The sequence below is a fragment of the Gallus gallus genome, chromosome 26, assembly GCF_016699485.2.
Source record: "Gallus gallus isolate bGalGal1 chromosome 26, bGalGal1.mat.broiler.GRCg7b, whole genome shotgun sequence".
In the NCBI taxonomy this organism is placed as follows: Eukaryota; Metazoa; Chordata; class Aves; order Galliformes; family Phasianidae; genus Gallus; species Gallus gallus.
Window position 1 is genome coordinate 3,054,001 of NC_052557.1, and position 12,255 is coordinate 3,066,255.

The following is a 12,255-nucleotide window of genomic DNA, read 5'->3' on the forward strand; positions in this document are numbered from 1 at the left end:
CCATCACTGACATTTCCTCCAGTGACACAAGGTCATGCAATTAATGAACGGCAAAGAAGAGCCGTGAAAAATGGATATTAATGAAGTGTAACTCTGAGTAATAACGCCATAAGCAACCTCTGATAACAAACACATTTTCCTAATAACATCTTCAATTATCTTCATTAGCGCCTGTCCGTGGCAAGATGTGCCGTCGCCCTCCAGGACCACGGACTGAGCAGATCCTCCACCATCTCACGCAGGAAAGTGAGATGATGGATAGCTTAAGTGAGGATCATACGCATTTATCATAATTCTGCAGTATGTCTTCCTCGTGTCATCAAGAACTTGAAATTTGAATAAGGCTCTTTGCGTTTACCCAGGGGACCTCCGGGCTCCAAGGAGACTCAAAGCTCTGCCTGTCAGCCCAACAATATGATCGTGGTATCTCCAAGCTTGGAAAAGATCTCCAAGATGATCCAGTCCCATCATCCACCTCACTCCCAATATTCCCGCATTAAACCACGTCCCTCGGAACAACACCTAAAGGTTTCTTGAACACCTCCAGAGACAGTGCCTCAACCACATCCCCAGCAGCCCATTCCAGCACGACTATCCTCTCAGAGAATAAATTACCCCTAAAAACTTGCTTCTAGCCGCAGCCCTGCTTCCACCCCACTGCCAGCAATGCTGCCAATGGGGCCTCAGTCTACCCCAGTGCTCTTTCCCTGCTGAGTACTGGATTTCAGCTCAGATCCAGTTGTTCTGATGCATCTGCAGATCTCATCCCTTTCCCACTCTTTCTTTTTAGAACGAGCTTTGAGCTTCTGAAAGACGCCGCATGGCGGCTCCAGGAAATGAAATCCTTCATGCAGGACTTAGCTCAGCGTGTGCCGGATTCTCCCTCCCATTGGCTCTCAGGTATTTGAGTCTCAGTTTGGAAAGGAAAGTTTCTGAGGAGAGGTTATCAGTCAGCAAATCCTGAAGAAGCTTCTGACAAAGAAGGAATAATGAGTGCTTTGGGTAAGAGCAACTTTTAGGATGTGGCCATTATCCGTACCTGAAGAACGAAAGGGAGATCAGAACTCCTGCCAACACTTTAAGCCATTTACCAGGAACAAAAGACATTGAAGTTCTCCTCTCTGCTGCTGGATGCTCTGGGTCACAGCTGGCTCCTTTGTGCACACAGAACCAAACTGCTCTGCTTATCTGCTCACATTCCTTCCATCTCTGGGTTTTTGCTGACTCCAACTGACAACTTGGGACACTTTGAGGGAGAAGCTGACATAAGCAAACCTTGCAGGAAGGTCCCCCGGTGGCCGTTTCCCAAACTATTTTTGTTTCTCATTGATGTGCATGCAAAAATCCAGGCTTGTAACGATTACAGACTCAATTTAAAACTGCGTGAAGTTTAGTCCAAGCATGGAGGGATGGAAACTGCTATTAGAACTTGCTCACAATGCTGTGTGCTGGGAAGGTATATCTGGAACAGATCTCCATGTCATCACCGAACCTTGCCTCGATATTTTTATAGTAACTTAAATTTAATAAAGCCATTATCTGCAAATTTGCTCCTTTCTCCTTCGAATTACCAAAGGTTCAGCCTCAACCCCTGCAGCCCTGCTGTGATCATGTGAGATGGTAACGAGGTTATGTCTCAATCCAGCCCTCCCTGGTGCACACTGAGTGCATCTCCTCGACTCACCAACCCCATTTAGTGTGAGTTATTCTGTTGTTGTTGTCATTGCTACTATTTGTCAGAATGGTGGCAGCTGAGGAAGGAGGTGGAGAGAAGGGAATGGAGCTTTAGTAGTTTTTGGTGGTTTCATTCAAGCTCATTGAATCCGCGATAGGGATAATTAAAGGCACCAACAGAGGGAATCATCAATGGAGGGAAATCACTGCAGCACTGAAGAATGAGGAGGCACTGCTGGGCGGAGGGGCTGAGCCCCACATTTCAGCACAAGGAGTTAACATCCGCAGTCAGACTGAAGAGATGAAGATGTAGGGATGTACGTGATGTAGGGACTCCAGCTGCAACTGGGAGAGCATTCGGAACGCTAAGCACCTTCCAACAGCCTCCAGCTCGCAGCCAAAATGACAGCCTTGAAATGAAGTCCAGTCAGCACAGCTGTGCTGCAGATCAGCCCATTGTAAGGCTGCAGAGAAAGGTTCTCATCCTTGCCAGGGAGATATCTTGAGATGAGAAACGACAGAATACAAAACAGTGCTTTTGTGGGCATTGAAAGAGAGGGCGAGATAAATGAGCCCATGGTGTTGCTGAAGGGCATCCTTCAAGCGCCTGCATTGTTTCCTAAGAGCAGACTCTTAAACTGGAACAGACTCAGCCTCTGCTGAATCACCTGTGTGCGGAGAGGAGCAGTCGGAGGGCTCTATGTGCACAGCCCCGCTGCTCTCAGTTGCCATCCCATGGCCCCAGAGCAGCTGCCCCTTGCTGCAACGCCGTCCTGCAGCTCCCGATGTGCTTCTCATGGACATGCATTAATCAGAGGGTGAGAAGGGCTGGATGTCAGCTCCCTAAGCCAGACTGCCTCATTGGCTTTGCAAAGGCATTTCCATAGGACAAGGAACAAAAAAAAAAAAATAATCAGAAAAAGGTGTGAATACTGCACTTCTGCCCCTGTCTAGCCCTGCTTGCTGTAACAGATTGGTGAAATAACTTCATCCACCAGTTTATTAACAGCTTGCCCTCTCTGGTATCTCACCTTCATAATGAGATAGAGCAGATATGATGGATTACATTCTGCCTCCTGCTTCCATCCTGAATGAATTATCATTTCACTCCTCTCTCCGTCTCGCGTCCAGCTGCCTCCAGCCCATTCAGCAGCGGGAGGTGAAGCTGTGTGATGTGGAAGGTAAAGGTCCAGCTGAGAAGGCAGCCTTAATGTCCACACTGGAAGATGGACATCAGCATTGGAGTTCTACTCACATATCACAGTGGATCATCTGAAACGCGACATGTCCTCCCTTGCCCCTTAAGCCAACTTATGCATAACAAAGAAGTCCATTCATTCAAGTATAGTGAAGGCAATTCTTTGTGATTACAGATGCATCAGTGCCAATAAATATCTGGTTTCTTCTCTGTAGAAATAAGCTGCTTCCTGACCCCAGCCATTATCTCGTGTCCCTGAAATATCAGAGCTGGCAACATGCAGCTCTTGCCCTGACCACTGCGATGACAGCCGGTATTGAAAGTAACAAGACTGAAAGAAAACAAATATAGGAATATTTTTGAAGATCATACAGAGCTGTGTGGGTTCCAGCCTACGTCCCATTTCTTATGGAGGCTGTTGGCTCGAGACATCCCAGGAGCGCAGCCAAGCTCTGGCCAGCAGCAGTAAGGGCTCCAGCCCAGCTCTGTGCTTTATCTTTGTTGTATCTCTCAGCAGTAACTTTGAGTAATTACACGTTGGGTAGAGACATGAGAATTGCCTTTTCACTTTAAAGTCAATTTAGCACTATGAAAATTCATGAAGCAAAAATTAATAAGCTCCATGCAGCTTCAGCACTGACCTCTGCATCTTCTTTCTCTCTTTGCCAAGAATTTGTTACCAGTTCTATTACTGGGAGCTGATTCTTCCCCGACACCGGGAAAAAGCATCAGGGACCAAAAGACAGAGAGAGCAAAGCTCTCCGCCCATCAGCACGGCAGCCTCGGAGGCTCACTGACATTTTGTCCTCCCACTATCTTTCCTGGCAGTGTTTTTCTTTACAAACATTTTAACCCACTGAGAAAGGCCATCCAACCACCACTATCCAAGAACTGTAAGTGAATACTGGGGGGCTGATTGCTAAATGGGCCAACCAGAGAACCATTCTGGCTTTTGGTCAACTTGACTTGCTGACTCGGAGGATCACCCTCCCAGTCCTGTAATAAAACCTCCACGAGAGTCAGAAATGGAAAGAAAATGCAAACAACAAATTTTTGCTGCTGTTTGCTGAAAAAATATGGACATGATGGGGAAAGCAGACTCCAAACACACCCTGGTGAGCAAAGCATGGGATGAAACAAGAGCGGAGCAACTCTGCAAAGACAAGGAATAGACTTTGACAGATGGATGTAAATGTGCCTTTCAGTGCAAGGGAACAGTTGATTCTAAGGCATGAAATCAAATTAGTGCATCTGCAGCTGCCTATGTGTCATCCAGATTCATATTTTACACACTAAAGACATTTTTTAACCTCATGTTAGCTACACTTTTTTTCTCCCCTTCAATATTACACTTCCCCGGATTTGCAAAACGGTATTGGCAGGTATTAAAATGAAAGCTGAAGCAATGGTGCAATCTGTCTCATTTCCTATTGTGAAATGACAGAAATCTTTTTTGGCCTCATTTACCATCAGGTAAGAGAAGACAGTTTGGGAAAACATAAAATCCCGGCTTCGACTCCATCAGGAAGGGCAGAGCTCTCCAACAGCGTGCCAGGATTGCTGCCTTCACACCATGCACTTCTGCACTCACTGACTGCACCCCGAACCCAAAGGCTCACCTCCCTTTTGCTTCGAGAGCTGAGAACGACGCAGACAGAAGAGATGAAGAATCTGTTTTCTGATTTCTAACATAATCACCATCGCGCTCCACTCGAGCTTTCTGTGAGCAATGATTGCTGAATGGATGCCTACAGCCCTCAGAATTGATCAAAATACAAAGATGAACTTGTTTGGTTCTTGTAGCCAATTCCTGAGGGTTTGGTCAAATTTAGTTGAGGATAAAATTAAACAGAGATTGATTTGTGTAGAAGGAACTGCAGTTGCAAGGTTGGCAAATTGTACATGGGAATGGCTATTGCCTGAACACAAATCTGATTAATAGTAACTGGGGTAGGAAGACACAACATGCAACCTTATCCAATGCAATACTGTGCAACCCAAAACAAATGAACAAAGATTGATTGTTTTCTTGTAACACAACGAGACAGCAAAATAAAATGAGGGTTTCCTAAGTCCTTCTCATTTGATTCCTTCCTCAATGCTGTGTTTGTCATCCTCTGTGCAGCAGAAAGTCAACACTTAGTAATGTACAAAGTGAGCATTTTACCAAAGGAACCTGAGTGATGGGTCCTGTGCTGGAATATTTCCTCACTCCTATATTGAAAATGAGAACTCATCTCTGCTGATTGATTTGGGGAAGGGGGAGAGGAGAGGAGAGGAGAGGAGAGGAGAGGAGAGGAGAGGAGAGGAGAGGAGAGGAGAGGAGAGGAGAGGAGAGGAGAGGAGAGGAGAGGAGAGGAGAGGAGAGGAGAGGAGAGGAGAGGAGAGGAGAGGAGAGGAGAGGAGAGGAGAGGAGAGGAGAGGAGAGGAGAGGAGAGGAGAGGAGAGGAGAGGAGAGGAGAGGAGAGGAGAGGAGAGGAGAGGAGAGGAGAGGAGAGGAGAGGAGAGAGAGTTTCTGCTCTGTGCCAAGGAGGATTAATCTGCAACCCAGCAATATCACTGCGGATGAACTGAAGGCACAAGGAAGAGACTGCCCTGGCACTCAGGTTTTCCTCCCATGGGTGTTAAGAGTGCTGTGGGGACAGCCATGCATGGAGCACTGCCTGGGGCCCACTGCTGCCAGGTGCAAAGTGTGCTATGGGAGTGTAGCATGGCACAAAGCAAGCACAGGGGAGGGATGTGCCCAAGAGCAGAGCAGTTTCCAAGGTACCTGCTTGTCTACCCTGCTCATAAGTGATGCAACCAGGTGAGCCATGCCCTTGGTAAATGAGAAGGCTGCAGCTTCACAACCAAAGCTAGGAACTGCTGTAGCTTCACCAGGGACATTACTTCAGCACCAATAAGACACATAGCAATGAATTTCTGCATTACGATGTGATCCAAAAGCAGCTCTTTGTACCTTTCTCTGACTCAGCAGTACCACCGGTGAATGACACTGCTTGCAAAGCCCCTCTGGCTTAACGGAGCCCTCATCCTGCTGCAGAGTGGTGGATTACTTTCCCCTCGTCACACCCCCACACCACTTTACTTTTCCTTCAAAGCCCAGTGATGTCTGTCATGTTCCCATTTAAAGTCCCCTGTTCCTACACACATTACATTTGTGACGCCTGCTGCGGTTGCACACAAAGTACCAAATAATGCAGGGAGGAGGAGGAGAAATCAAAGCATTTTAGAAATCCTAAGCTTGGCAAAAGCTGTGTGTAATTTTGCTTAGGTTGCAAGTTGGCTGGAGAAAACCATATCAAAGCACCATCATTTCCAATTGCCTGAGCATTACTTTTTAAGTTTATTTTTACTGCTCATTGTAGATCCCAGACTGACAGCTCTGAAAACTGTGTATTTTCTATTTATGCAAGAATAAAAAGCAACAACTCAGCAAAAGCACAGACATCTGATATACGTCTCCCTAATAATGAAACTAAACTGTTCACTCGGGAGCGTCACCAGGAAGGACTCTGCACCACAACCAGCTCAGTCCTGCCCCTCTTCTTCTTCTAACTCACTTCTTGTTGGCAATGCTTCTAAAAGACGGAGCTCAGAATCGGTAGCCCAGCATTATGTTCGTTATGTTTCTGGAGGAGAGGAGGATAAGACTGGAAACTCAGAGCAGCTCTGGTCCTGTGCCTACAGTTCAGCCCTCCCCCTCCATCCCAAGGGGTTCAACAGAGGCACTTGGAGTTCCCGGTGGCCCCAGCTCAAACCAAAGCAGAAAACTGCAATTTCCATAGGAGTCCTCTTAAATAAGAAGGAATTTTACCTGTACATCTGCTGGTATGAGTTATTTCTGCTGGTCTGTCCCCGGCATTAGGTGAAACATTGTCAGAATGCATCATTTCCTGATATCCAGATGCAAATTACAGGAGCTGTACGTCCTGAAATCAGCAAAAGAAAGTTGAAAATGCATTAGGCTTGGGAGCAAGATCAGCTGTCACTATAATATCTCTATTACAGCAACCATCCAGATGGAAATCAAACAGCTCATCCTCACATAAGTCCACTGTTCCCATTTTGGAACCTTTTGACATTTACAACATCTGCATGCTGTACCTGGTTTATTGTAAGCCAGCAATTAAAGCTGTCTTTGCCTGCAGCCACGAGCAATGCCCAGGGACAGAGCTGCAGCCCGGCTCACACACACCTGGCCTTTCCCTCCTGCCCTTATTCCTCCTGTGGTTCATGCTCATTCCAGAAGCTTTGCCAAAAAGCTTCATTCCCAATTCACCTGCCTGACAAAAACCCTCTCTGTGGAGCTTGATTTCATGCTGGAGTTCTGCACAGCTCTCCAGCAATGAATTACAGCCTCCCGTCCCACTTCAGCAGGGAAAGGGGTTGGTTTGGTGCTCCGTGGGTGCAGAGCAGCCAAGCAGAGCAGCTTGGGAAACAGGCTGAGAAAGGAGACGGACCTTTCTCATCTGCTGCCTCGTGATGGTGTCAAAGATGCTCCCCGAAAAAAGGTAAGCAAGAAGCTGTGATCCCAAACACTGTGATGAGCCACACAGGAGATGTGCCATACTTAAAGTCTGCAGACATGGTAGGTGTTTCAGGTCACGATGATGGATGGCTGCACGAAGCCTCTTCCTTAGCTGTAAGCTGCAGTGAGCCCTGAACCTCTCACAGGAAAGCCAACCTCCTGAGCACCAACAGAGCAGCTCAGCTCTCCCCAGGAACACACACGGGGTGCCCGGGGTCACACAACACAGCATTGGGGAAAACCCATCTTAGAGCTATCTGCAGGAGGGCTCCTTGCTTGCCTGTTTTGTGTGTCACCGGCTATGGAAGCACTCAAAGGAACTGAGATATTAACTTAAGAACTTGACTTAAGCACTGGCTGATGCTGAAGGCAGCGCTGTGCTGTCCCAGAGCCCCCCCTAGCGCAGCTCTGTGCAGCCCAGCTCTCAGTCCCAGCATCGTGACTCATTTCTGCGCTGTTAGAACGATGCCTGTGCAGCCGTGTTATTATCTATGGCCACTGTCAGCAGAGGGGGAAAACCACAGTGGGAGTCAGCAGGACCCACCCGATGCACAGCAGGACCCACTGCGAGCTGATGCCCGAGAGATCAGATAGAGATCCTCTGCATCACTGTCCAGGCTCAACCTTAAGCACAGAGGCTGCAGAGACCTGCAAAGGCTCCACACCATCTCAGTGAACAAGTTCCCATCCTTCATTTCACAACGTTTCTCACCCATCAGACATTTAGTTCTGCAGTCGGAAGGCAGGTTTTAAACAGCATTAAGTGTATGAATAAAATGCCACGGTAAATAATATCTGCAAACAGAGCCATCTGAACTTCATCTAATAACAGGAACCATTTCAGGACCTAGAACTACTTCTGTTATCAGATCCCACTTTCAGATTTGTATGGAGCAATTCTTTGAGCCCCGCTCCCTACGTTAGTCTGAGCCTATCTGAGCTGCAGCACATTGGCAAGAGGAACTGCTGAGGAAACCATTGGGTGCCATTCAAACTCACCAAGCATCAACCCATAACGAATGGAAAACAAAATGATGATGGAGATAATCAGGAGAAAAAAATGGGTCTGTTTGTTTTCTAGGGCAGAGCACGGGCTCCTTCTCCCCGTGCCCACCCCACTGCTCACACCCCCATTTTGAGCCCCCACCACCCCTCTGACCCCTGTAATGCATTGGATGAGGACCCCAAACTGTCCTGCTCCTCGCCCCGACGACTGTGGGGTTTTGTGGCCAACGAGCAGTGAGGGACACAGCAGCTGGCACTCCTGCAGCGCTTGTCAGATGCCTTAAGAGGGCTGTCTAACCAAAAACCTTGCCTGCACACTTCTAGTGCAGCTCATAAAAAAAGCTGTTATCTCTCCTTGAGAACCTCTCCTCCCTCAGAGCTTTCTCAGTGGCTCTCGAGCTGAGGAGAGCTGATCTCAGGAGCGTTCTCCATCCCCATCTCCATCGTGGCACGTGGAAAGTTCCCTATAAATTCAGCAAAGTGTCCTTCTGGTTTGTGAGGCTCATGGAGCACTGGGGCCGGACAGGGGGGTCAGGCAGGAGCCCCCCACTCATCCTGGTGCTGGAAGGGAATGCTTTCTCCTCCTCAGTCTTTTTATTACTCTCTCAAATGGCCACAGGAGACCCTCAGGGGCCCATGGGGGTCTCGGCACAGAAGACTCCTGTCCCACAGCCCTGCTTGTCTCCCTGGTGGTCTGTACAAATGCACACATTCAGAGCTGTCCCTCTGCCACACTCAGGTCCTTTTCCCATTGGGGTCTTCATGTGAGCACAGAGATCTGTATCTGCTCCCCGGGCTCTGAAGCACAAACCCCCCACAGACCTCATCACAGGAAGGTGTGGAGGATTTCTCCCTCCTGCTCCCATTCATTCCAGACCTTTTCCATTCGCATCTCCTGAGGAAGTTTGCAGACTTCAAGTCCAAAGTGGAGGCAGGAATTGGAAAGCAATGGATGATGGAACACAGAGTGGGAGACATGGCAAAGGCTGCTCAGCAAAAAGTCCTTTTTTTTTTTCCTTTTCTGAACAGTTCTGTATAGTGCAAATGTGGGAAAAAAAAAAAAAAAAGAAACCACCCACAGCAATATGGGTTAAGGAACATTTGTCAATAAGAAAGAATAAAAGCAGGCACTAAAAACAACAGAAATAATGACTTGGCTTTCCAGATTTTGATTCTAAAACGCCTGGTGCCCCACGCAGCTAACTGAAAAATTCTTCTTCAGCACAGAACCTCACTGTTACGCCTCAAATAGTCACAGTTAACAAATATCCCCTCTGAGTGTGTGTCTGTCTGTGCATATATGAGAGCCACTGACAGACAGCCTGTAGCTATATGGAACTGTCATGGGGGAACGGCAGCAAAAGCAAGAAGCAAAATTACAGCGATATTTCTTAGGCCTGGGAGAAAAAATATATATATACCTTCTTTCTTCCTCTGTCCCAACATCCTCGAGGTGCCCCAACCCTACTCTGCCATTTGCAGGGAACACCATGGACAGTTCCATGAGGACCTGAGCCTTGGTGTGCCAATGGACAGTGGGCTGAATATGAGCCAGCAGTGTGCCCAGGTGGCCAAGGAGGTCAATGGCATCCCTGCTTGAATCAGGAATGGTGTGGTGAGCAGCACTAGGGAAGTCCTCCTGCCCTGTACTCGGCATTGGTGAGGCCTCACCTCGAGTGCTGTGTTCAGTTTTGGGTACCTCAATACAGAAAGGACACTGAGGTGCTGGAGCAGGTCCAGAGAAGGGCAACAAGGCTGGGGAAGGGCTGGGAGAATACGGCCTATGAGGAGAGACTGAGGGAACTGAGGCTGTTTGGTCTGGGGAAAAGGAGGCTGAGGGGAGACCTTATTTCTCTTCAAATACCTGAAAGGTGACTGCAGCAGAGCAGGGTTGGTCTCCTCTCACTGCTGACAGGTGACAGGATGAGGGGAAATGGCCTCAAGTTGTGCCAGAGGAGGCTGAGGTTGAATATCAGGAAAAGCTTCTTTACAGAAAGGGTTGTTAAGCACTGGAATGGGCTCCCCAGGGAGGTGCTGAGTCACCATCCCTGGATGTGTTTAAAATCTATCTGGATGTGGTGCTCAGGGACATGATTTAGCAGAGGGCTGTTAGAGTTCGGGTAGGATGGTTGGGTTGTGGTTGGACTCGATGATCTTTAAAGGTCTTTTCCAACCTGAGCAATTCTATGACTATGTGTTTCTATGACCATCCTGTCACACCTCCTCAGCTGCCCGCATCACCTTTGGATCACACTACAGAGGCAATCCTCCCCGCAGCCCTCCCTGACGTGCTGCGCTCATCACAACACCTCTTCCAGGACAGAACGTTGCAGAGAGCATTGGGAAGATGCCACCATAGGTCTGAAGAAAGGCACAGCTGATCCGACCCCTGCAGCCCTTCCCTCTGCCCAGGCCAAGCAGCCCAGCCTCCATCTGTGTGTTAACTGCAACGGCTACAAAACCAGATCATTAATATTTAAACAATAACTGTTTCACAGCATGCTTCCAGATGTTCCTGCTCTCATTATTGCTTTATTACTTTAAAAATCAACAGTACGTGATGTATTAAGTGCACAGTCTTCTGACTCTTGTCTACACGCTCTTGTCTTTTGGGAGTACTCTATAAGAGAATTATTATTCTTTAACGTTTGCTGAAATGAAATTTGGGTTTATTTATGTCAAATTCCTTGGTCTGACCCAAACCCCACAGCAACACGCAGCAAGCAGCACTGCTATCACCCAGCAATAAACCCCTGATAAAGGTATATTGAAGAAAAACCCCTTCGTTTGCCTTCATTTGGATTTCCCTTGCCTGAACCACATGAATAGCTGTAAGCCCTCATCTGATGACACAACTGCTTTGTATTCCATTTAAGGCTGTTTCATCTGTAATCTCAGAAGGTAGGAGGACTGAGCTGTGTCACTTTCCAGTCTTTGCCAATAATGTCATAATTTGATATGGAAACCGTGCATACCATTATATTCAAATCTGATATTTAAACACGCTTTGGCAGACAGCTGACTTCTATTGATGGTTTATCCGATTTCTCTCTGCCTTTTTATTCTGAAGGTACTGAGGGAATACATCGCATCACATTTTTGTTATACGCACAGAACCTTCAGAACCCCCATTTTTCCTTTTTTTTTTTTTTTTTTTTTCCTGGACGTTGATAAACAGATGAGCATATTAAAAAAAAAAACAAAAACAGAAACTGCCAAGACTGCCAATCAGGTGAAATGGAAGCACGTGCAATAGAAATGGAACTCGAAGAGCTTTAATCTCAGCAACTCGGTCCATGTCATCTTCACACCTTCTCCACTTTCCCACTCCCAGCCCCTGCTCTCCTCTGTCAGTTCAGTCTCCATCCACAACCCCATCCCTCCCAGCACTGTCACCCCACCAAGACCCCCATTTGCATCTTGCAAAAAGCAAGCTCTATTTTTAACCAAATCCAAGATACTTCATTAATCGTCATTGGTAAGTAAATACTTCATTCTCAATCTCCTTCAAAAACCAAAACACAGATTAGGGAAGTTAATGCCTTGGAGTCAGAGGGCTCTGTGTGTTCTGCCATGATTTCTCCTCCCTATCAGCTCCTCCTGAACAAGAGGTTGACCACAGCTGAGCACAACACCTGGCAGGGCAGCAGGAGCACCCTGGGCTCACAGAATCAGCAGAACTGTCTTCTCTGACAGAACACCTCCACCACTTACAATTGTCTCCGCATGGATAACTCCCTTAATTCAATTAAGTTGTTATTTCTAATGAACTCCATTGAAGAGAGCTCAGTCATCAAACCGGCGCCATCACAGAACCATCACCAGTGTGGTTGAAGCAAAGATTCCT

At 47.4% G+C, this 12,255-nt stretch overlaps 1 protein-coding gene across 2 annotated transcripts in view; it reads right to left on the reverse strand.

Annotated features, from left to right (window-relative positions):
* PLXNA2 (plexin A2) overlaps positions 1-12,255 on the reverse strand; it is a 345,475-nt gene that overhangs the window by 264,475 nt on the left and 68,745 nt on the right. The window contains exon 4 of one of the 2 annotated variants that reach the window (XM_046904271.1): positions 6,690-6,804. The gene's annotated coding sequence lies outside the window, so the exon portion shown is untranslated. Of the gene's footprint in view, positions 1-6,689; positions 6,805-12,255 lie in introns of those variants that run through there. The other variant, XM_040652969.2, reaches the window with a different exon arrangement.